This window comes from Ursus arctos, unplaced genomic scaffold, assembly GCF_023065955.2.
Source record: "Ursus arctos isolate Adak ecotype North America unplaced genomic scaffold, UrsArc2.0 scaffold_33, whole genome shotgun sequence".
Classification (NCBI taxonomy): Eukaryota; Metazoa; Chordata; class Mammalia; order Carnivora; family Ursidae; genus Ursus; species Ursus arctos.
Window position 1 is genome coordinate 23,161,039 of NW_026623019.1, and position 24,181 is coordinate 23,185,219.

Genomic DNA, 24,181 nt, shown 5'->3' on the forward strand with positions numbered 1-24,181 from the left:
ACTGAAAATCCTGTTTTCGTTCCTCCCCACCATACTGGAGAGCAGGGGCTCTGGTGCAGCGTGGAGAGGATGAGGGCCCGATGTCTACCCTGACGTAGCTGGGAAAATGATCAAACTCTCCGAATAAAGAGGGTTAGGAGAGACAAAACAAAGCAAAACCCAAAACAAAACAAAGCAGAACAAAACACCCAAAGACTCCCCCAAACACACACACACACACACACACACACACACACACACACACACACGGCTATTTCCATTCAATTCTAGCTGATGCTGTGCTGTTTTGTGCTTTCTAGGATAGCACAGCCCAGCATAAGGTAGAGTAGCATGTAAGTAGATTTTTGTGGAGTCCACAGTATTTAGAGTACAGCTACAGCTTTATTTATTTTTTATTTTTTTAAATTATTTAACAAGTCATTTTATTTTATTTTTTATTTTTATTTTCCTTATAATAATTTTTATTTTGTTATGTTAGTCGCCATAGAGTATATCCTTAGTTTTACAGCTTTAAAAACATGGATTCTGAAATGTCTCTGTTTAAAATTCACAGTTTCTTTTCCCAACTGTGATATTGACAGAGGTCAGGGTGAGCCAGGAGCATTACTTTTCTAAGTCAAGGTATTTTTGTGTTTGGGGGAGTCTTCTGGAGTTTTGTTCTGCTTTGTTTTCTTTTGTTTCCTCAACTCTAAAGGGAGGAGAGGTGTACATCATGCCCGACACTCTTACTGAGAAAATTCCATAAGATTCCGACAAGCGTGTGTCTCTTTCTCTCTGCCTCCTCCAGATTTTACAGCCCTCCTCGGAGGTTTTTCCACTCGGATGTCGTGGTTCCTTTTTTTCTCCTGATTCCACCCAGCAAGATCCAAAGCTGTTTATTTTTCTGGGTGTGTCCAGAAGCTCCTGACCTTTTTTGCTCAGCCTTTGGATGTTTGGACAACCTTTCTTGCCAGCTAGTTTATCACAGAGATTTGGTGCATTTTCTCCCCAAAACTGCTGGAAACGTTGACGAGAACAGTCTAGTGTCATCCTAGAGAGCTCATTCACCAGCTCCCTGCATCAGAAGGGAGATGGGGTGGGGACATGATGCCTGACAATATGGAGCCCCCAGAAAAATCTAGCTCTTCTTTTCATCTAGTCCATATTGTGCTCCTGGTCACTAGGAGCCTACGTCTTCCTTGGATATGTTCTTTGTGGTGGACCGTCCTACAGCTGGAAACCTGCTCTGCCTTCCTCTGTGGACAGTAGACAGCAGAGGGCGGGACCCTGCTTACCTATTATTGAAACACCTAAACATTCTTCCAGAGGAAAATCTATTCATTAACAGATGACAGGACACCTGCAGTAAGGTAAAGAGGATGGGATTTATAACTTAGAGAATCTGGGTTTGAATTTTGCCTTTTTTAAATTGAATTCCTTGACAGTTTCAATAAACCAGGATTTTGTAGGAAGTGAAACATACTTTTCACCATCATGTAATCTTACTTGGAATGCCATTCTGTTCTACCTGGCAAATCCTTTGCTTTTACCAGTGGCCCAGAGCTACTCTCCCTGCCTTTGTGACCCTTTCCTGGCCTCCCTACAAAACACTGTTCCCTGACCTGCTTACTGCCGGATGATTGACACTAGTAATATCCATCTTACCAGAAACGACTTTGCTTTCTAGCCACATGGCAAGCCTTGCCCTGTGCCTTCAGCAAGACAGCCATGTTAGGTCACAACTCCCCAAGCTTGACTATTGAACAGGAAACACACAAGTTTTGGGGTAGTGGATTAGAAATAGGCTAGGGTTGTTACTTAAAATCAAATCTCAAATTCTAAGCAGTTACCAGGGATATGTGTGCTGGATAGTATATGGATTTTTGGCAAGCAGCATCAAGCACTCACTTCGTAGCAGATGCCTCTTCTGTCCCGCATCACATCCCCTTGGCCCATCTTTGATTTCATCCATAGTTTCAGTGAATAGTTCCGGATCAGTTCGACAACGTCCCACTTCAAGAACATGCCCAGGGCTTTCTCTGTTATCCTGGCAGCCTCCTCAGCCAGCATGAAAATGTAGCCTGGAAGTGAGGCTGATATTCCCAGACACAGCCCTCAATGAAACTGGGAGGAGGCCAGGGAGTAAGTATCCCAAACCCCCAGAACTCAGGTAGGCAATTCTGGGGGCATTTGGGAGGCGAATCGGGAGGCGATCCTGGCAGAATTAGTGCCTTTTTGCTCCTAGTTATGACTCTGCTGATACACTCTTACTTGTGCTCTTCTTCCCTCCTGTCTACCTTCTCTCCCATGCCTGCTTCCTGGGATCTCCTCCTGTGGTAGGCAGAATAATGGTCCCCATGTATGTCCATATCCTAATCCCAGGTACCTGTGACTGTGTTACTGGAACCTATGAATATGGCAGAGGAAATTTGCAGATGTGATTTTAAGTTAAGATCCTGGGTTATCCAGCGAGGTCCAAGGTAGTCACAAGAGTCCTTATAAGGAGGCAGGACAGTGAGAGAAAGAGATGTTATGATGAAAGCAGAGACCCAAGTGATGTGGCCATGAGCCAAAGAATGCAGGAAGCTTCTAGAACTTGGAAAAGGAAAGGGATGGATTCTTTCCTAGATTCTCCAGAAGGAACGCAGTACTACCGACACCTTGATTTGAGCCCCATGTATTAGTTTCCTTCGGCTGCCGTAACAAATATTACAAACTACATGACCTAAAACAACATAAATCCATTGCATCACTATTCTGGAGGCTGCAAATACAAAATTAAAGTGTTGCCAGGGCCATGCTCTCCGGCAGCTCTAGGGGAGAACCCTTCCTTGCCTCTTCCAGCTGCTGGTATTCACCGGCAGTCCTTGGCGTTCTTGGGTTTTATCTGCATCCTCCCAGTCACGTGGCCATCTGCTCCCTGTGTGCAGATGGTCTCCTTTCTGTGCTTATTTGTCTGTATTCATTTTCTCCCTTTTTATAAAGATGGCCTTTATAATGATTAGGGTCCACCTGAATGACCCCATTTCAACTTGATTACCTCTGTAAAGACCCTATGTCCAAATAGTCACATTCGAAGGTACTGGGGGTGAGGACTTCAGCACATTTTTGAGGGAGGGAGGCACAATCAATCTATTATACCCCATAAGACTCACTTCGGACTTCCGACCTTCAGAATTGTAAGATAAATTTGTGTTTTGTGAGCCCGGGGGTTTGTGGTAATTTGGTAAAGCAGCAAGACAAAATGAATGTATTTCCCAAACTCCCTGCCCTTGAACCCTTATCTCTGACGAACTTTGCTTTTGGGCATCCCTGTATACAAAGGTTGGGAGCCTGGAAACCACATTTCCTGCAATCCTGTGCCGTGCCCCCAACATTCTGGAGGCCACTCAAGTTCTGCCTCTGAGATGCATTTGCATGGATTTGAAAAATGGAAGACAGATAGAAGCCTCATTCTTATCCTCTGGAAGTGATGGTTTCCCCAGATGTGAGATCGTGCAGCAGTCTCTGGATTCCCCTGACGTTCACCTGTCTCAGGGATTTGGTAGAGTCAATAATTAGCGGCAGTGACTTTAGCTTCCTGAACACTGAATGGTAGCAGTTATCTGACTCTCTGCAGTGGTCCTCCTGATTTTCTTTTCCTTTTTGTTTTCTTTTTAAAATTCTTTTGAATATTTGACTTTATTTTCTTAACATTTCCAATCAAGGTTTTTTTTTGGTTTTGTTTTGTTTTGTTTACTTATTGAACTATATGAACTTAATTTTTTTGGGGGGGGTAGGGGCAGAGGGAGAGGGAGAGAGAGAATCTTAAGCAGGCTCCATGCCCAGTGTGGAGCCCAAGGCGGGGCTTGATCTCATGACCCTGAGATCATGACCTGAGCTGAAATCAGGAATTGGATGGACACTTAACCAACTGAGCCACTCAGGCACCCCTATATGAACTTTAAAAAATAAACTTAAGGAAATTTGCTTTTTATCAGTCATAAATGTTGCAAATATTTTCTGTTTTTGCAGTAAGAACACTTAACATGTGATCTAGCCTCTTAACAAATTTTTAAGTGCCATCATACCTTACTGTTAACAGTAGACACTGTGTTTTACAGCAGATCTCTGGCACTTACGTATCCCGTGTAACTGTAACTGTACCCATTGAACAACAGCTCCCATGTTCTCCTTCTCCCCATCTCCTGGTAACCACCATTCTGTTGTCTATGTCTATACGTTTGACAATTTTAGATGCCTCATAAAAGAGGAGTCATGCAGTATTTGTCCTTTTATGAGTGACTTACTTTACTTAACATAATGTCTTCCAGGTCCATCTGTGTTGTTGCAAATGGTAGGATTTCCTTCTTTGTTAAGGTTAATAATATTCCATTATATATATAGATCACATTTTCCTTATCAGTTTATCTGGCGTTGGGCATTTGGATAGTTTCCATATCTTGGCTATTGTAGATGATGCTCTCAGGATCGTGGGAGTGTGGATAGATCCTGATTTCGATTCTTTTGGATATATACCCAGAAGTGGAATTGCTGGGTCATGTGGTTATGTCTCTTTTTAATTTTTTGAGGAAATTCCATCTGTTTTCCATGATGGCTGCATCATTTTATATTCCCACTAACAGTGCACAAGGGTTCCAATTTCTCCACAACCTCTCCAACAATGGTTATCTTTTGTTCTTTTGATGATAGCCATCCTAACAGGTGTGAGGTGAGATTTAATTGTGGTTTTGACTTGCATTTCCCTGATGATTATGGCAGTTGGCCATCTTTTCATATACCTGCTGGCCATTTGTATGTCTTCTTTGGGGAAATGTCTGTTCAAGTCCTTTACCTATTTTAAAATCAGGTTGCTTTTTTGCTATTAACTTTTAGGGGTTCTTAATATATTTTTGATGTTAATCTCTTATCAGATGTATGGTTTGCAAATATTTTCTCCCATTCTGTAGTTGCCTTTTCACTCTTGGTTATTTCCTTTGCTGTACAGGAGCTTTTTGGTTTGATGTTGCCCACTTGTTTACTTTTGCTTTTGTTTTTCCTGCCGTTGGGGTCATACTCAAGAAATCATTGCTGAGACCAATGTCAAGAGGCTTTTTGCCTAAGTTTTCTTCTAGTAGTTTTAAGAATTCAGATCTTACATTTTAGTCTTTAATCATTTTGAGTTAATTTTGGTGTATAGTGGTAAGATAACAATCTAATTTCATTTTTTTAAAAAAATATGTGGATATCTAGTTTTCCCAACACCATTTATTAAAGAGGCAATCCTTTCCTCTTTGTGTATTCTTGGCACTCTTGTTGAAGATAATTTTACTGTAAAGGAATGGGTTTATTTCTGGGCTGTTTTGTTCCACAGATAGATGTCTATTTTTATGTTGTACCATACTGTTTAGATTACTGTAGCTTTGTAATATATTCTGAAATCAGGAAATGTCTTCCAGCTTTGCTCTTCTTGCTCAAAACTGCTTTGGATAGTTGGGATCTTTTGTAGTTCCAAATGACTTTTAGGATTGTTTTTCTCTATTTCTGTAGAAAATGTCTGGGATTTTGTTAAGGGTTGCTTTGAATCTGTAGGTCATTTTTGATAGTATGGCCATTTAAGCAATATCAATTTTTCCAATCCATGAATGGATAGATTCCCATTTATTTGTGTCTCTTTTAATTTTTTAGTTTTCTTCTTGGTGCTATTGTAAATGTGTTTTCTTAATTTCGTTTTTAGTTAGTTTGTTGTTAGTGTATCGAAATGCAGCTGATTTTTTAAAAAGATTTATTTATTTTAGAGAAAGAGAGTGTGTGCGTGGGGTGAGAAAGTGGGACAGAGGGAGAGGGAGAGAGAATCCCAAGCAGACTCTCTGTGGAGCACGGAGTCTGACACGGGGCTCAATCTCTCAGGACCCTGAGATCACAACCCGAGGCAAAACCAAAGCCAGATGCTTAACCGACTGTGCCACCAGGGCAACCCTATGCAACTGATTTTTATATGTTGATTTTCAATTCTGCAACTTTACTGAATTTGTTTATTATTTCTAACAGTGGTTGTTTTTTTTTTTGGCAGGGGTAGAGTCTTCAGGGTTTTCTACATATAAGTTCATCTCATCTGCAAACAGAGATAATTATACTTTTTTCCCATTTGGATGTCTTTTATTTCTTTTCTTTGCCTATTGCTCTAGTTAGGACTTCCAGTACTATGTTGAATAGAAGTGGCAAGTGTGGGGATCCTTGCTTTGTTCCCGATCTTTCTAGATTTTAGAGGAAAAAACTATCAGTTTTTCACCATTGAGCATGATGTTATTTGTAGGTTTGTATATATGGCCTTTATTATGTTGAGGTAAGTTCCTTTTATATCTGATTTGTTGAGAGTTGTTATCATAAAGGGGTGTTGCATTTTGTCAAATGCTTTTTTCTGCATCTATGAAAATGATCGAATTTTATTTTTATTCTGTTAATGTGGTATATCATATTTATTGATTTAGTGGCATGATAAATCCCACTTGGTCACAGTGTATGATCCTTTCCATGTACTATTGAATTTGGTTTGTTATTGTTTTGTTGAAGATTTTTGCATCTGTGTTCCTCAGGGATATTGGCCTGTAGTTCTCTCTCCTTGTGGTGTCTTTGTGTGACTTTGTTGTCAGAGTGATGCTGGACTCATAAAATGAGTTTGGGAATGTTCACTCTAATTTTTTGGAAGAGTTTAAGGAAGATTGGTATTAATTCTTAAATGTATGGGAGAATTCACCTGTGACACCATTTGGTTTGGAGTTTTTCTTTGTTAGGTTTTTGATTACTCTTTCAATCTCTGTATTTGTTATGGTATGTCAGGCTTTCACTTTCTTCTTGATTCAGTTTTGGTAGGTTGTATGCTTCTAGGAATTTTTCCATTTCTTCTAAATTGTCTTGTTTGTGTACAATTGTTCATAATAGGATCTTATGATCTTTTTTATTTCTGTGGCATCAGTTGTAATGTCTCCTTTTTCCCTTTGGATTTTATTTATTCAAATTTCACTCTTTTTTCCTTAGTCTAGCTAAGGGTTTGTTGATTTTATTTGTGTTTTCAAAAATCAATTCTTAGTTTTATCAGTTTTTTCTATTTTTTTTAATTCTCTATTTCATTTATTTCCGCTGTAATCTTTATCACCTTTTCTTCTGCAAACTTTGAGCTTATATTGTTCATTCTCTAGTTCCTTGAGGTATAAACTTAGGTTGTTTATTTGAGATCTTTCTTGTTTTTTAATGAAGGCATATATCACTATAAACTTCCCTTTTAGTACTGCTTTTTCTGAGTCCTGTAAGTTTTGTTATGTTGTGTTTTCATTTTCATTGGTCTTGAGTAGTTTTAAATTTCTCTTTTGATTTCTTCTTTGGTCCAACAGTTGTTCGAGAGTGTGTTACTTAAGTTCCATTTATTTGAGGTTTCCCAACTTTCTTTTGTTATTGCCCCCCATTTGTTTGTTTGTTTGTTTATTTATTTATTTATTTATTTATTTATTTATGCTTCTTAGCTGTCCCTGGTGATCTAGTCATGCCAATTCCCCCAGTATTTTGCATGAGGCAAGACTGAAGTGGACTTCTCATCACAGCTCTGGAATACTGGGGAAGTTGCAGGCCCACCTTGTTCTCTCCCTCACTGGAGAAATCCCGGGAGGGGCTGCATTGTGCTGGCTTGGGGGAGGAGTGATGTGGACAAAGTTGTCAGAGACCCGAAAGAGTGAGTCCTCTCATTCCGGTGACAAAGAAGCTTCCATTCTGAAGTTCCAAGATGTCCTTCCATAATCTCAGGCTGACCAAGAGGTCAGCTGTATTTGTCAGGGCAGGCTGGGGCTGTGCAGGTGCAGGGCTTTTGCTCAAAGTGATGTCTCTGTTGCATTGCTCTCTCAGTATGTGGCTGGCTGCTGGTGAGAGGTCACAAGACCTGAGATCACGGGGGCAGGGCATTGCTCTCCATATTTCTCTTTTTAGTAACAGGATACCTAGGTTAAGAAAAATTGAGCGTGTGAAATACCAACATAGAAAGCAGAAACAGGTAAAACTGCTTTGGTTGAATTCAGGGAATGAGTACTGTTTGGTTATGCATTGCTGTGTAGAAAACAGATCTGGTACAAATGCTGGATACCATTTCCTTACTTTGAGGGCTCAGGCACATCAATTTACCTCTCTGAGCCTCAGTTTACACTTTTATAATTGAACAAAATCATATCTCCTCTTTCTGGAAAATCATGAGTTTTGGACCATAGCACATGTAAAGCTCTCAGCATGACCCCTAAAACATATTAGGAGCTTTAAAAATGGTATCTCTTATTTATCATTTATTATTATTTATTTTAACTTATACTAATGATTATATTATTTGTTATTATATTTTCTTACTTATTTATGATCGTATGTTATTATCAGATGGTAAGTCAGTTTAGCCCCGAGGCTATCAGGAATAAGTCACATTTGGTAAGGGAGGACAAGAGAATCTCAAGGATTCTAGCAGTTAAACTGTGTCCCCAGCAGTGCTGCATAACAAATCATCCCAAGACCCAGTGGCTAAGGCACCAATCATTTATTTTCCATGGATCTGCATTCAGCTGACCCTGGCTGGACTCTGCTGTGAGGGTTTCTTATCCCTCTTTTGGCACCAGCCGGTTGACTCTTCTGGGACCAGTGGGCCAGTCTGGGCATGTTTTTCTCATGGCAATAACAGAGCACGGGAGGGCAAGCCCGATCACCCAAGAAACATTTGATCTTGTTATGCACTAGCCTTCCATTTGTCCAAACAAGGCACATGACTTAACCCCAAGTTGAGGATCAGGGAAATACACTCCCCTTCTTCAGTGGGAAGAACTTCAAAGACACATGGCAGAGAGTATGAATATGGGGTGGGGTGAATGATCATGCCATTAATATAGTCTCTTTCAGGGATCATCTGGATTCAAGATGTCAGTAGAAGAAGGGGACCTCATGAAGACCTGAGGAGGAGACAGAGATGTTGGAAGGGAACTGGAATACTGTGGCCAGGGAGGCATCTGGAGAAGGGAGATTCAAGAAGTGTCTGGTGCTTCAGAGAAGACCCACAAAGCGAGGTCAGAGAAAAGGGGGAAAATTGTTAATGTCCAACGGAAATTATTAGTGACCTTGAGAGACTATCTGAATGAACAGGCTAGTCAATTAATCCTTTAATAAGCAGGCTGTGCTGGCTGACTGGCTCCTATCCAGAAACGAATGGGAAATGTTTATTGTCTTGTTTTCTTCATCAAAGGGGGACAAAGAAAATTTGGGCAAATTATAATACCGACTCCTTATTCACTACTTTTATGTGGTTTTTTTTTTTGTTTGTTTGTTTGTTTTTTTTTTAGAGAGAGCATGCGTGCTTGCGTGTAAGTGGTGAGGGAGGGGCAGAAGAAGAGGGAGAGAGAGAATCCTAAGTAGGCTCCATGCCCAGCCCAGAGCCCCAGAAAGGGCTTGATCCCACAACCCTGACATCATGACCTGAGCTGAAACCAAGAGTCTGACGCTCAATGGGCTGAGCTAAGCAGGCACCCCATTTTATGCATCTTTAATAAAAATTTAATGCATATGTATGTTTTTCTGTGTAAACTATGTTTGGTGCTTTAAGTCACAATAAGCTGTTAGCAAGGGAGAAAGTAGTATTTACTTCTTTAGGTTGGGTGGTTTGCTAGCATGTGCACATATATAAAGCGAAAGTGTGCTCTGAAATCCACGCTTAATTAAACCAAAAAAATTAAGAAAGCACAATTATTGATTATCTCTGTGAGCAAGCCCAGTGCACACATCATGCCAAAAAGATATTTCCCGGGACCATCTGCACCAGTGGTGTGGCTGTAATCACAGAGCAGGCATGGATTGTGAAGATTTGGTAATCAGATTGAGTTGATCAAAGGGAAAATTCTGTGATTTCACACTCGCAAATCCTCTTAAATTAGAATTGTAGTTGGCAATCACACGGCTACTTTTCTTTGCAGTCCCCATGCCAGAAGAACTTTTCCTACTTTGATCCAGGACTCAGAGTATCTGATTTGGGAATGCAATCTGCTTATAGGATTTTGTGGCTTTGCTTGTATAATAAAAATTAAAACTTATTTTAGCTAGATAAGAAAAATCTTGATAAGACCTTACAGGGTCTTGGAACCCTGTTTTTTAGTTTTCTTGACCATTTTCTTGAAGATTCCTTGAGTTGCCGTAAAATTTGCATTTTCACATCTTGAGTGACTTGTACAACTTTTATCAGCCAGAGTGGATAGAAGTTACCAGAATACAAATAAATAGAAGAAAGGGACGTATAGGAAAGTAAACAACACACATGATATAGCACTTAAGACTCTGGATAGCAGGAGAATGAACTCACAGCATGGGACACAAATGACCATTGGCCAAGGGTGACAGTAGGATATGTGTCACATTTTATTTATTTAAAAAATTTTAAAGCATTTTTTAAAAAGATTTTATTTATTTATTTTTGACAGAGAGAGAGAGAGCCCAAGCAGGGGGACTGGCAGGCAGAGGGAAAAGCAGGCTCCCTGCTGAGTAGGGAGCCCCATGAGGGGCTCTATCCCAGGACCCCAGGATCATGACCAGAGCTGAAGGCAGACGCCTAACTGAGTGAGCCACCCAGGCACCTGGATATGTGTCATTTAGCTCTGGTGAGAGCTATGGACAGCATTCAGATTATGAGAAACAGTGTGTTGTAATGGACTGAATTTTATATTATACCTTCATATGATATATCACATTAATATTATCTATGTACATTTAAAATATATACCTTTTTAATATGTCATATAAGCTTTTTTTAATGAAAGAAATAATTTCAAAGACAAATAGTATTTTAACAAACTATTAGGGTAGGGGTATGTAGCTTTTCCCTCCTTAAGATACTGCAGTTTTGCATTTTCAATTGTCTTTTGTCACTGACCCTGACTTCTGGACTGCTGTCAGTTCAAGAACACTTGTAGATAAGCTTGTAGAAACATTCAGACAAGACCCATTTAGAGTAGGGCAAGCGAGCTGGGTTGTAACAAATCTGGAACACAGTAACGAAGAACTGACAGGCTCGAATGATGTTTGTGAACGGCTTTGGGGGAGGGGGACTTACAGGGAGGGAGCCAGGGTCATGACTTCCTGATTCAGGCAGACTGCTCAGGAGATACTCTGTCTGCTGGTAAACACAAATATGTCTCTGTCCCTTTAAAAAAAATCTTTTCTGTTTTCATTTATTTTTGTTTGCTTATTGGTTAAAAACAGTCATGTCAGAAAGCTATGGAGATAATTTAAAATGAAAGCAATTAGCAAACAGTCTGCCCCAAACTGTTTAGATTCTTTCCTTCTAATTCATTTACGATTGGGCTTCTCTTTTTTGAAGGAATTCAAATGTGAATGAGTGTATTTTTGTTGGCTAATGGTTGGAGAGTAATGGACAGGGATTTAGGAAGCTTTCTGGACTCTCTATTCTCCGCTCTGCCTACACTGTGCAAAGTAGTAGTTACCCTTAGCTTGTCTAAATACACAGTTTAGAATCCACAGGCTGCGCTGTTTTTATGCTAATGAGCCATTACAAACCACCTGGCGGAGTGACGCCCATAGCCATTCTTCCCTCTGCTATCTCGCTTTGCTTCTGGTACTTTGTTATCTCTGAGCCACAGGTGCGTGGACCACAGCCTGAGGGGCTTAGGTTGGCAGCACACACCTGGGACCGCATCCCCCGTGGGTGATCTCCTGTTATGTTTTCCTTCCTTTGGTTTTAGAGTAAACCATTACTTTGAAAAATTCTAGCTCCGTCTTAGTGGAATTAAGGAGGAAGGTTTCTGTGGCTTGAAAGTCGGGAAAACATGGAGGAATTCGCTGCAGGGGCTGGGAGGCCTTGCCTTCCAGGTTCCTGTTTTGAAGTGGGGAGGCTGAGAGGAGGGAGGACGGAGGGACGGGTCTTGCAGGGAGTGGGCAGTGATGGGGAGAGCCCAGCATGCTGACCCTTCCGTGAAGCTTCCCTGTATGGTGGTCACTTAACATTGGTATAAAAAAGGAAGAAGCCATCCTTCTTCAGATCTTTTTCCTGGAGCTGGTTTCGTGGAGACAATAAGGCAGCTTGTGATATTTCCGTGTTGGAGCTGATTCATTGAGGCTCACTGAGGCGAGCTGCAGCGACTTCAGGGAGAATCCTGTCTGCCACGTGGCCTGTTCAAACTCCGCGTTCCTTCTGTATCTGTCCCTGCCTCTCTTCTGGATTGTTGTTGAAGTACCATATTTAAAAAGTAAAAAACCGCTATTTCCATACAAAAGGGTAGTTAAGCATATGTAAAAGATTTAGCTAATTAACGAGGGTCCGGGCAGGATGACAAGGCAGATACACAGGCAGATATGGGGACTGATGTTCCCGGCTACGTGCATACCCATTCCTGTATCTACCGCATACACACAGTGCAGTGGGTGGGAAAACGCTCACTGGCAAAGGACTCTGCAAAATTCATACAAAACTCGGGAATATCCTGCAGGGCAATGAGCTATAAGTTTTTAATTGTCATTTATCCCACCTACAGGTTGACATGTAACCTTACCCTGCCTGGGACTATATCATAGTAAATGGGGAGTCAACGTTACAGGCCCTAGGGCAGGGCTGGCAACCGGCCTGGGGCTGCTCTGTGTAGCCCAGGGTCACAGCCATGCCCTTTTGGTTAGCCTGGCCTCTCTGGCTGTTTTCTCGCTACTGTGGCCAGCTAAGGAGTTGTGACAGAGACCACTTGGCCCGCAAAGCTGAAGATATTTACTGCTTGGTCCTTTACAGAATCCAGCTTTCTGATTCCTGGTCTAGAAACTGAGTCAGCCGCCCCTAACCTAAGCTTCTTAAGAAATGTTACAGGGGTGCCTGGGTGGCTCAGTCAGTTGAGCATCTAACTCTTGATTTCAGCTCAGGTTGTGAACTCAGGGTCCTGGGATCGAGCCCCAAGCTTGGCTTTGTGCTCAGCATCGAGTCTGCTTGTCCCTCTCCCTCTGCTCCTCCCCCACTCGTGCTTGCGCGCACTCTCGCTCTCTCTCTCTGTCAAATAAATAAAATCTGAAAGAAAGAAAGAAAGAAAGAAAGAAAGAAAGAAAGAAAGAAAGAAAGAAAGAAAGAAAGAAAGAAAAAGAAAGGCTCTAGGATGAACCGAGCAAGTTCTGGCTATCTGAATGCTCTTATTCCAAATTTATTCAGAATTTCGAGGTGGCGACAGTAGAGCAGTGCCCCATCCACTCACTGGAATGTTCTCCCTGTTGTGTTCACGTTTGCATCCCAAGCACTTAGAAGGATCTGAGACATGGCAGGCACCGGACAAATACATGTGTGGAATGTTATTCGTTATTTAGCCGATTCTGTAAAAAAGTGACTCCTCTGAAAATTTCATTTTTGAAAATTCTATTTATTTTCAAAAACGTGTCTATTGTGCAGAATCTTTGTAGGTATATGTTTAAATGTATAAGCAGGTTATATGTTGTGTTCAGCATGTTAGTTGACTTTTCAGTGAACGTTCACTTTCTTCATCCTTTTTTCTTTCTGCTCCTCAGACTTGATAATTTCAACTGTCCAAGTTGGCTGCTTCTTTCTTCTGCCTGCTCAGATCTGCTATTCAACCCCTCTGTGGCTCTCGCTTTTCTGGGTGAGGCAGGATCTTCATGCCCTGATAATGCTTCTGGTTGTATCCCTTGTGTCTTCACAGGCCATGTTGTTTCGAGCCCCTTTGCTAGACACAGCCACTTCTTCTGGGCCGTTCTGCGTGGGCCTGCTCACTGCACTGCCCCGGCACACCACAGGCTGCCACTTGGTTCCTCCCCTGCTTCTGCCAGAAGCTACCCCCCATCCTGGTATAGACACGTCCAACTTCCCAGTAGGATGACATTCTGTGGAAAGATGGGAAAGGAGATCCAGCTTTCTTCCTGTCATATTTGTTTAGAGAATATCAAAGCTGTGTGTGTGTCTTAGAACGCTCAGTCGAGTGACATTTGCAGTGTTTACTTTTGCTGACTTTCCCTTCGCACCCACACACACACCCACATCAATTTCAGACACAGATTAACGTTTGGAGACACATCTTTGTAACAATGCTAGGCTTTTCCGCCAGCTCAAGCTTGTCTCAATGTCCTTTTCTTAAGAATTCTTTCCCACAAAACTTTTTAGGCCTCCATGGGATAGAATTTTCTGGAAGGCCACGCCCTGCTGGCTTATCAAACTGGCTCAGACAGGTTTCCCCGAGCACAAAGCAAGCTGACTATACCTTCCCCGTCGTTCCATCCCCCCCAGCAGCCTGAACATCTAAGGACATACCTTGCTTTCGCTTAGTTTCCATCAGACTTTATTCAAAGCATCTGGGAGCAACAGCGACTCATTTAGTACAGTGGAGAGCCTGTTTGTATTGTAATTAATTCAACTTATTTAACATATTTTAATGTATTCAAGATTTCATATGGTTGCCATGTTTGCTCAGAGACCATATTTAGGAACACAGTATATCTGTGTATGCATATTTGTCATGTCCTGACGGGTCATATTGGCCAGAAGAAAAGGGAACAGCAGATCGTGTTTAGGCAAAGATTTGGTTCCCGGCCATCAACCGCACAATTGCAGGGGAAAAAAAAAATGCCCATAAATAAGTACAAATAGGATATGGGTTTTAATCCATGATGATGAATCTATAGATTTTACATTGAAAAAGTAAAAAAGACCTCATATCAAAAATAAATGTTAGCTAAAACCTCTGACAGGCTTTTCAAAAGACTTTTGAAAAGAAAAGTTAACAATTCCATTTTAAAGCCAACCCTGTGAACAGTATTTATACAGCATTTAGCAGGTGCCAGGCACTGTTTTAAGCACGTTGCAAATATAAACTCACTGAGTCCACAGAACAGCCCTGTGATTTAGGTACTTTTAGGTGGCGTTCCCTAGGTCACATCTAGACGGGCTCTCCTGCTCTTTTGCAAACATGCACTTTTGTTGAGAGAAATGGGCCATGACATTTATTTTCCATCAAAATATACTTTCAATTTCAAAATACGTCTGCAGGTCATGATTTTATCCATCAGCAATTGGTAAATTAATGCGATATTTTTCTAGGCATGATTTGCAAACCAATGGATTATTTACATAATGGTTCTCATAAGTTTCTTAGCAAACTTAAAGGGCTTATAAAATAATTTTATATTTGTCTTAGAGAAGAGCAAGTATCAGGATAATCCATCATTTTTTCGGATTAACTGAGCTAATGAAGAGAGTCGACATCAATTAAATAAGCAATGGGAAAGAGAGCAGAATCAACATAGTGACTTTCAATTAGTTGACCCCTCAAAACCCATTCATGTACACGGGCCAGCTGAAAGACGTAAGCCATCCCTCTATTCATACATTATTCATTCCCATCATTCCTTATATATAGTTAATGGCATGCATATGGCCTGGATTTTCTGGTTTGCTAACTATTCTGCCCTCATAAATATACCCATGATTGTTAAACCACATGCCTCGATTTTGGTTTCAGAAGCTGTGGCCACTATATGATGGAACAAGTGTCCATAAACACTATTAGGTGTCAGCATAATCGAGGCAAACTAGAAACGTTTCCTGCAGTAACCATTAACTTGCACGAATTCTTTAAAAACATGAAACATGAAGCAAAATCTCCTTTGAAGCCTAAGCCACAATATACAAAATATTTAGGGTCAATGTTTCTGAAATAGGACCCTGAGAGGGTGCCAGAAGATGTCCCCTGGTGAGGACAGAGGGACAAGGAGCATGAGAGATGAGCGGGTGCTTGCTTCATGAGTCCGAAGTTTCTCGGACATTCAGGCAGCATGTACGGGGCTGCTTTTGTCTTTAAAAGAAAATTTGGCCCCTTTTGCAGATCACTTCTTATCATCTTTTTGGATGGCAAATATCTTTGGCAATTCCACAAACATGCCTTCTGAAAGAGAAAACATTAAAGTGCCACAAAGAACGCAAACAAGCACAAGACCAGATATATTCTAGAAGCATGTATCTTTGGGCACATTCATTTTCATCTCTGTTCACCCGGTAAGCCAGGTGGTATAAATATATGTTTACCTCCTTACATATTACCAAGAGTAGAGAGTAAATGTTGGGTGTTGGGGTGCAGGGGAGGCAGGCGGAGATGGGTTTAGGTTCTGCCTCCACCAGATCATCAGCCTTGGTTCACCAGGTCGCCTGCATGTTATTTAACCATTCACAAGTAGCTAAGAGGGGGAGGGATAGGAACCAGGGAGCAGCCCCCTTGTGCACTTTCCCTGAGAAGAGGCTTTTTCAGTCACCCTAAGCTCGTAGGTGTATGCGGTCATTGCTAAGCCCTGATGCATTCCTTACATCTGGAAGCAGGGAGATGGTGAGCCCCGGGAGTGTAATTAACCAACGCGGAGCACTTCCAAAGTGCCAGGCACTGTTCTGAGTGCCTTATGTAGACCCATCCCTAGCAACAGAAGTCTGGTTTCAACACTGGTGTGATAAACATTTTGTATCTCCTTCAGAGAAGGACGCTAAGGAGTGATGCTTCCCTGGGCTTCCTCCCCACCTGCCAGGGGGTCCCAGAGCGCCTTCGTACCGGAGCTGATGGTGGCCCCAATTATTGTCAGTGGACCTGGATGAGAGGATGTCTACTGGATGTCTGTACAGAGTTGCTGCCCAGTGAAAACAAGAAGAGGAAACAGTTCTTGAGTTATCACGAGATATCCTGAGACATGTTAAGGTTCACGGTTGGATTAAATTCTGCAGCAAAGCCCAGAAGTTTCCAAGCCTAGAGTTTCTTTGCCTAGTTAAGCTATGCTTTCTTCTTTTTATAGTCCTCAGTATAAATTGCCTTGTGGTTTTTTTCCAACCCTAAAGTAAAAAATGTTCATTTGTTAAAAAAAAAAAGATAATCAGAAAAACAAGAAGAAAGGGAAAGTTCCTTGTAATCTACCACTGAGCGAGCACAGCTTTGAAAATTTCACTGTTTATCCTCTTGGACTCCCCCCCCTTCCCCACCCATGTATTATTTATGGGCATGTACAAATACACATACTAGATTAAAGTTTGAGGGAAAATGGGTCCGTCTCTACAAACCCTGTTTACCTCCATGTTTTCACTTAATGCATTGTGGGCATTTTTGCATGTCAGTGGATATGGTTTCACGTCTTTATTTTCAGTCATCACAAAGTGCTTCATCATGTGTATGTTTCACAATTTACTTAAAAGTTCCACTACCGACTGACATGTAGGTTGATTTATTTACTGATTTTGATTTATTGCTATTTATTTTTTGATTTATTGCTATTACAAAGAAGTCTGGGAGAATTAAAGGCATATCTATGTACATGCGACCCTTGAACAACGTGGGTTTGAATTGCACGGGTCCACTAGCAGGCAGATTATTTTTTGATAAAAACCGTTGCGTACTGTATATGTATTTTCTCTTCCTTACTGTTTTCTCAATAACACTTTTTCTCTAGCTAACTGTATCGTAAGAATACAGTATACAATACATATAACATACAAAATATGTATTAATTGACAGTTTATGTTATCCATAAGGCTTCTGGTCAATAGTAGGCTATTAGTTAAGTTTTTGGGGAGTCCAAGTTATATGTGGATTTTTGACTGCATGGGGGGGTCGGGCTCCTAACCCCCGTGTTGTTTGGGTCAACTGTACTTCTGTTTGATTATTTCCTCAGAATAAATTCCTAGAAATAAAATTCTTTGATCAAAGAATATGTCCACTTTTAAGAATTTTAGTGTATTGTACAATTTCCATCTCCCTCCCTTCCCTACCCCCCTGGAAATTGTACTGTTTTTACTCTTGCCAGCCTGGTAAGATATTTCCCCACATAGTTGTCAACAGTGGGTTCAGTAATGCTGGCTAGTCACTCAAATTCTTATCAATGTGATAAGTAAAATAAACAAACAAATAAATAAAATGGTATTTCATTGTTTTAATTTGCATTTCCTTGTTCAATACTAAAGTTGCATTTTTCTCTTAGGCCTGTTTACAAGTCACTTGTATTTCCTCTTTTGGGAAGTGACTGATCATGCCCATTTCCCATTTTCCTTTTATTTTTGGATATTTACTTTTTATATATTAAGAACATGAACTCTGTCATAGATTATGTTAAGACCGTTTTTCCTATTTGTCGTCTTAGACTTATTTATTATTTTTCTAACCATACAAATATTTACAATATGTTAATCTTTTCCTTCAGCTTCTGCATTTGGTCTCAAGCTTATGAAGATCTTCTAAGATTATAAAAGCATTTACCTACATTAATTTTACCTTAAAAATTTAATCTACCTGGAGTTTATTTGGGTACATGATATAAAGGACTGATCCAGCTAGCGTGGTTATTTTTTCACTAGTTAATCCAATTTTTTTGTGTGTGTTTTGGAAATGTTTAATTTGTTTTTTAAGTGAGGGTGGAAAAACCAAGATACTGTAGTTTCCTGGCAAAAATGAAGTTAAGGACCATTCATAGCATTAGAACCACATGCTGTCTTCCTACTGACAGTGCTGAATTCCTTAACAGTCCATCCTGTCTTGTCTGCTTTGTCACCAATGCCACGTTTCTCCAAAATCTGGAATAGTTTTCTTCTTTGATCAAAGCCTTGGTGTGGACCATGGAAACATCTTGCTCCACCTAAGAATGAAATTGATGTGTCCTTGGCACCAGTGAAAACACGAAGACAGCAGAAAAATCTTTCTTCTGAGTATCATAGAAATGAAGCAACCAAACAGATAACTGGCCCACGCCCAAGTTGAAAAACCTTGTGGGAAGGAGAGCCAGGCAGGCTGCAGAGAGTGATGGAGGCTGTCTTTGTGCCACCTCACGGCACACACCTCATTAACTGTCGCGGTGGCTAGTTGGGTGGATCTCAGCTTGTCCTACAGCCTGCATCAAGTTCAGGACATCTGGAAATATCAAACTTGGAAGGAGAGCCCACAACCCCCTGCCTGATGGAATGGAGTGCCAACCCTGATTGGGAAATTCTCTCTCATATCTAGCTGACGTAGGCTCATTGGATTTAGTTTGGTCTCCTCTGAAAAATGGTGCCCACAGCTTGCCTTTTTCTGCACTGTGGCTGTGAGGTCTCACACATTGCCTTCCACGTTTCTCATCTTTTACAAGAGAAGTTCTCTTTATTTGGATAAAATGACCTCATGATCTGAATTGATTACGAAAGTGAACATGAGAGGGACAGCAGGTTGTGGCCACAGACTTTCCAGAGGCCCAGGCAAAAACTTTTCTTTCTTTTTTTTTGAATAGATGATAATTAAAACAGAATGTGCGAAACTTTTTCTTGTCTCTGTTTAACAAATAGAACCTCGTTGATTAATTAAATTCCATTCTAAATTCCGTTGCAAAAGAATATATATTTATCTCTACTTGGTATCCATTTATGCAGCTATCAATTTGAGCGATGTTTATTGAGCACATATTTTGTGAAAGGACAGAAACTAGGATTTGAGTCTACCAGGTACTGTGCTAGGTGCTTTTAAGCTAGTTCCTCATGTCCTCTGCATGAGAATTTTGTGAGAGAGGTATTACTGTTACCCATGTGACATATGGAGAAACCAAGGCCCAGAGAGGTTAAGGGCTTTGTCCAAGGGCACTCAGCAGGCGTGTGCTGAGCCTGATTTAAATGTATGTCTCTCAGAGTTCATGGCCCATTTGTTCTTCCTGCTCTAGCAGTGACTCTTCTTTTGAAAATTATCTTCTTATTTCCCTCTAATGTAATTGCTTTATTGTTGGAGAACATGACCTATGTGATAGCTGTTCTCTGAATTTGTTGAGGCCTCCTCTGTGACCTAGAACATGATCCGTTTCTATAAACCTTCCGTGTTTAGTTGAGACGGTATGTTCTCTTCCAGGGCGGGGTTCCGTATATCCATTAGATCAAGCTTGTTAACTTGGTTGTTTCAGTCTTCTATATTTTTACTAACCTTTGGTCTGCTTCATCTATCAGTTTCTATTAGAAATGTTAAAAATCTCCCACCATGATTATATATTTGCCAAATTCTTCTTGTCATTTTTTTTTAGTCTTGCTTTATATGTATTTTTGGCTCTGTTCTTAGTTGCATACAAATTCATGATTTTTTAATTTTCCTGATAGATTGTTCGGGTCACTATTATGTGGGATTCCAAATTATGTCTCTTAATGCTTTTTCCCTTAGCTTCTATTTATCTAATCCAAATATTGGTGTGCTGGCTTTATTTTGGCTAGATGTTTGCCCGACTATCTTTCTGTATCTATCTATCTATCATCTATCTATCTATCTATCTATCTATCTATCTATCTATCTATCGTGATAGATACATACAAAATGAGATGATAAAGAGAAAAATATATATTATAATATAATGTGAATAATATAAATATAGATTTTCTATAAAATTTTGAATATCTAATATAATATCTAATATATATATTTTCTATCACCTCATTTTATGCCTTTCTTTGTAGGTTTTTTTTTTAAGACTTTATTTACTTGACACCGAGAGAGAGTGTTCACGAGCAGGGGGAAGACCAAAGGGAGAGAGAGCGCAGCACACTCCCCACTGAGCAAGGAGCCCAATGCAGGACTCGATCCCAGGACCCCAGGATCATGATCTGAGCTGAAGGCAGACCCTTAACCGACTGAGCCACCCAGGTGCCCCCCTTCTGTGTAGTTTTGTCTTTGGTATGCTGTTTTGTAACCAACACAGACCTTTTATTTTTAAAGCATTCAGACAAATGCTGTCTTTTGATAGCAAGTTTCCCAGTGAGCACTGTTGGGCTGGACTTCGTTTTTGCTACCCTTATTTCATGCTCTTTGCCACTCTTTTACTTTATTCCTTTTCTCTCCTTCCCTGCATCTGAATGGCTGACAAACTTCCCTACCTTCCCCTTTGACTTCTCTGCCGGTTTCGAAGCTAAACATCACATTCCCCTTCTTTGAGCGGTTACCCTTCACATAGGAGCATACATCCAACCATACCGCTTTCTAATACTAGGGCGGGTTTTGTTGTCTTCCTGTCCCGCCGCCAGAGGTGACACGAATCTGTGTGCTGGAACAAGTCAGTGACTGTCAGTCCATGTTGGTGTTTTGTCTGGCATTTTGGTTTTCCCTTCTGTGCCGTCTCTATCCACACAGCTATCTATCTATTTCACGGTCCATCTCTCTCTGTTTACCTATTGATTTTTCTCTCCCTCTTCTTGCCCGTTCCCTTGCTGCGCTCCATCCCTGCTCATCTCTTCTGTTTCTGGTCCATAGACATGTTTATCGTGGGTTGGTATCTGGCTGTTTTTTTGTTTTTCGTTTTGTTTTTGTTTTGTTTTTTAATCTACCCCTGCACTGTGTTGGGAGTCACAAACATCTGTCAGGACTTGAAGTGACAGAGCTAACCTGGCTGGGATTCCCCAGCACAGTGCCTGGTGGTCTTAGGAGGAGCCCTCTGATTGCAAAGTGAAAGTCTTCTGTTGTGTTTCTTATGTGTGAATGACTCCCGATGCTACAGTCCTTTATTTTTACCTCTGACCGTGGGTATTTACAGCCAGGGAAGTTCTTAGCACAAAGCACGGCACTGTAAAAATGACAAGATGCCCAGTATCTGCAGCTCTGCAGGTTGCAAGTGGAGACCAGACAGCATTTCAGCCTCGCTTGCCCCTCCGGCAGGTGCCCTTGTGAAGTGCAGAATCTGAATTCCCCTCTATGGTGGTTCTGTTCCCAATAAGTGAGTTATTAAGGGTTACTCATACTTTTCATAGTGTTCATAAACCACAGTTACCATGTTGTTAGAACTTACACTGATGTCATTTTCAGAATTCTTACCCCAAAGCCCGGTTGCGTTGCACTAAAGCAGTTTTTCCCATTCCCACACATGCACTGAGCCTCAAAATTCTCCTGGCGCTTGGGCTGCGGTCAGAGAAGTCTAATATTTCTTGCAGTAGATTATACTCCGTGTTTTAGGCCGGACTCTGGAGGGATCCTAGATCTTTTATCATAACTTTTATCCCTTTATATTATACCCTAAAAGTGAATCTAGGTAGAAGCACCAGAGTAACCTCAGTATTTTAATGGAAACTCACAATAATAATCAATAACCAAAAGAACTGCAGAACACTAGTAGATATTAACAGAGATGTACCGGTAAGTGTCTAACAATTGGCTTTCTGAAAAGAAAAGCCTTGATTTGTCGTGTTTTCCCAGTTTCAGTAGTACAAACCCTTTGCTCTATGGCAGATTTCAGGTGATCACTGCATCGTTACCACGGACCATGGAGCTGGGAAGAGATCATCTGCATTGTCTCCCACACCCCACTGGATCCCACTGCAAGAGCATCACATAAAAGAGGTCATTGATACGTGTATCCTAATTTCTAGTGATAATTTTGAAACCAGATTTTCCAAGTTCAAAGAATAATCGGTCCAAACAAGTATCTGGCAGGCCCACCGTGGCCGCAGACTTAGTCTTGTGTTGAGCACGGACGAGTGAGTAACTGCAGGAGAGAGCAGACCTCAGGGGCAGATGACAAAGCCTGCCTGTAAATTCTTTTATCTAAGACCCATAGAGATGAGTGGCTCCCACTCTGGAGATGTTCTTCTGAAGAGGCTGTCTCATGTGTATTTAGAGAATTGCGAGTGGTTCTCAAAGATATTATTGTGGACACTTGCATGTTTTCCATTTTTCCAAGGTACAGTGTCCTTCGTCCGTTGGAATTTGGGGTACCTTTGCTTTGGTTATCTTACCTCCACCTGGCATTTGTTTGCCTTTCAAGAGTTGATCTGCAACCAAGTATATTCCATTTTTATGGTTCCCTACATTTGCTGTGACACTCAGCCTTGTAATCTGGTATAATACTTTGGCATTCATGGCTACCTTGACTCATCAATGTATTCTTTTTGGAGTGATGATGAAATGATAAATTTTACTTTTTTCTTTTCATTTGAAAATCTCATAGCACTTTCCTGAGCTGAAGTGAACATTGATGTTATTGAGTGTATTTTGTGTTGCCTAATGAAGTGGCAGCCTGGAACCCATTATTTACTCCACTGAATTTTATATATCTAGCAAGAATTTGGAGAAATATAAACGTGAAATCCTTTTTTGCACTCCTGCTCTCCTTTCGAACGTTTGGCTCTTAAAAGAGGTAGGTAACTGGTATCTGGGCATTGAACTGAATATATTTGTGAACTTTAACAATTTTATCTGGAATGTTTTAATAATTCTTTTGCACAATCTCTCTCTTCCCTTCTCCCCTCTCCCTCCACCTTTTTTTAACAGGTTGCCACAGTGACTACCCTGCGGTGGTTGGTTTTTTTCCAATGTTCCAGGTTGAATTATGCTAAAAATATAAATACGGAATTTGCCTTCAAGCAAAGGTAAACCACTGCCAGTAGCAATGTTTTGTTTCGTTTTCAATGTTGATGGATGACATGCATTTTCATTGATTCCGTACACCACGCTTCATGGAATACAGAATTGGAACCAGCATCAGAATCTAAGTCATCATTTTCCCAAGTGGTGGTCCTCAAAATGTTCGTCTAGAGACCTTAATAGCTCTAGGGTAAAAAATGTGTTCTCTGATCAAAAAAGTTTGGAAAATACTACTGTATTTTCTCTTGACAATTTACAATACTTATTTACCCATTAAAGTTGGTAGCCTGCTACTTAAAAAAAAAATCACACACACATACACACACACATACATACATACCCCATTTGGTTAATCTAATGTTTACCAATTTTTTTGAGAAGGATTTTTTTTTTCATACTCTATCTATAAATATCTTTGAAAGGAGATTCTGTGGAATACCAGTTTGGGAAGTTTGCCCTAAACCCATCTACCAATGCTGACCGTATGTAGACTCTTCTAGGTTTTATTGCTGTATTTACAATGGAAATATGGAACATTTTTAGACTGTTTAAGCAAGAGGCCCTCGGTGGAAAACACGAAACAAAATTCATCCTAAGACTGAATCAAATTATTCTTGGATTCATCCATGAGCACTTTGGCAAATGGAGTTGAACACGAATATGACTGTATTTTACTAAATAAAATTTGAGAGCACTTTTGCCTCTTGTAAAACATTTCACCTGCATGCAAGAGAAAGTTTTACACAAACGTTTGTCTCATGGTAAGAATTATGCAATCGACCAGCTAAGTCTTGCCCTTGTGATTGCATATTATTATTTATTAATGAAGTTATCAGCATTGCACC

At 40.7% G+C, this 24,181-nt stretch overlaps 2 long non-coding RNA genes across 2 annotated transcripts; both read left to right on the plus strand.

Annotated features, from left to right (window-relative positions):
* The first annotated feature begins 8,719 nt into the window (after positions 1-8,719).
* On the plus strand, positions 8,720-17,791 carry LOC113269804 (uncharacterized). The gene is made up of 3 exons (XR_003321584.4): positions 8,720-9,044; positions 15,843-16,012; positions 16,480-17,791. It is a non-coding gene; the product is annotated as an uncharacterized LOC113269804 (long non-coding RNA).
* A 4,196-nt stretch (positions 17,792-21,987) lies between these two features.
* On the plus strand, positions 21,988-23,399 carry LOC125282681 (uncharacterized). The gene is made up of 3 exons (XR_007189809.2): positions 21,988-22,313; positions 22,921-23,109; positions 23,244-23,399. It is a non-coding gene; the product is annotated as an uncharacterized LOC125282681 (long non-coding RNA).
* Positions 23,400-24,181: the final 782 nt, after the last annotated feature.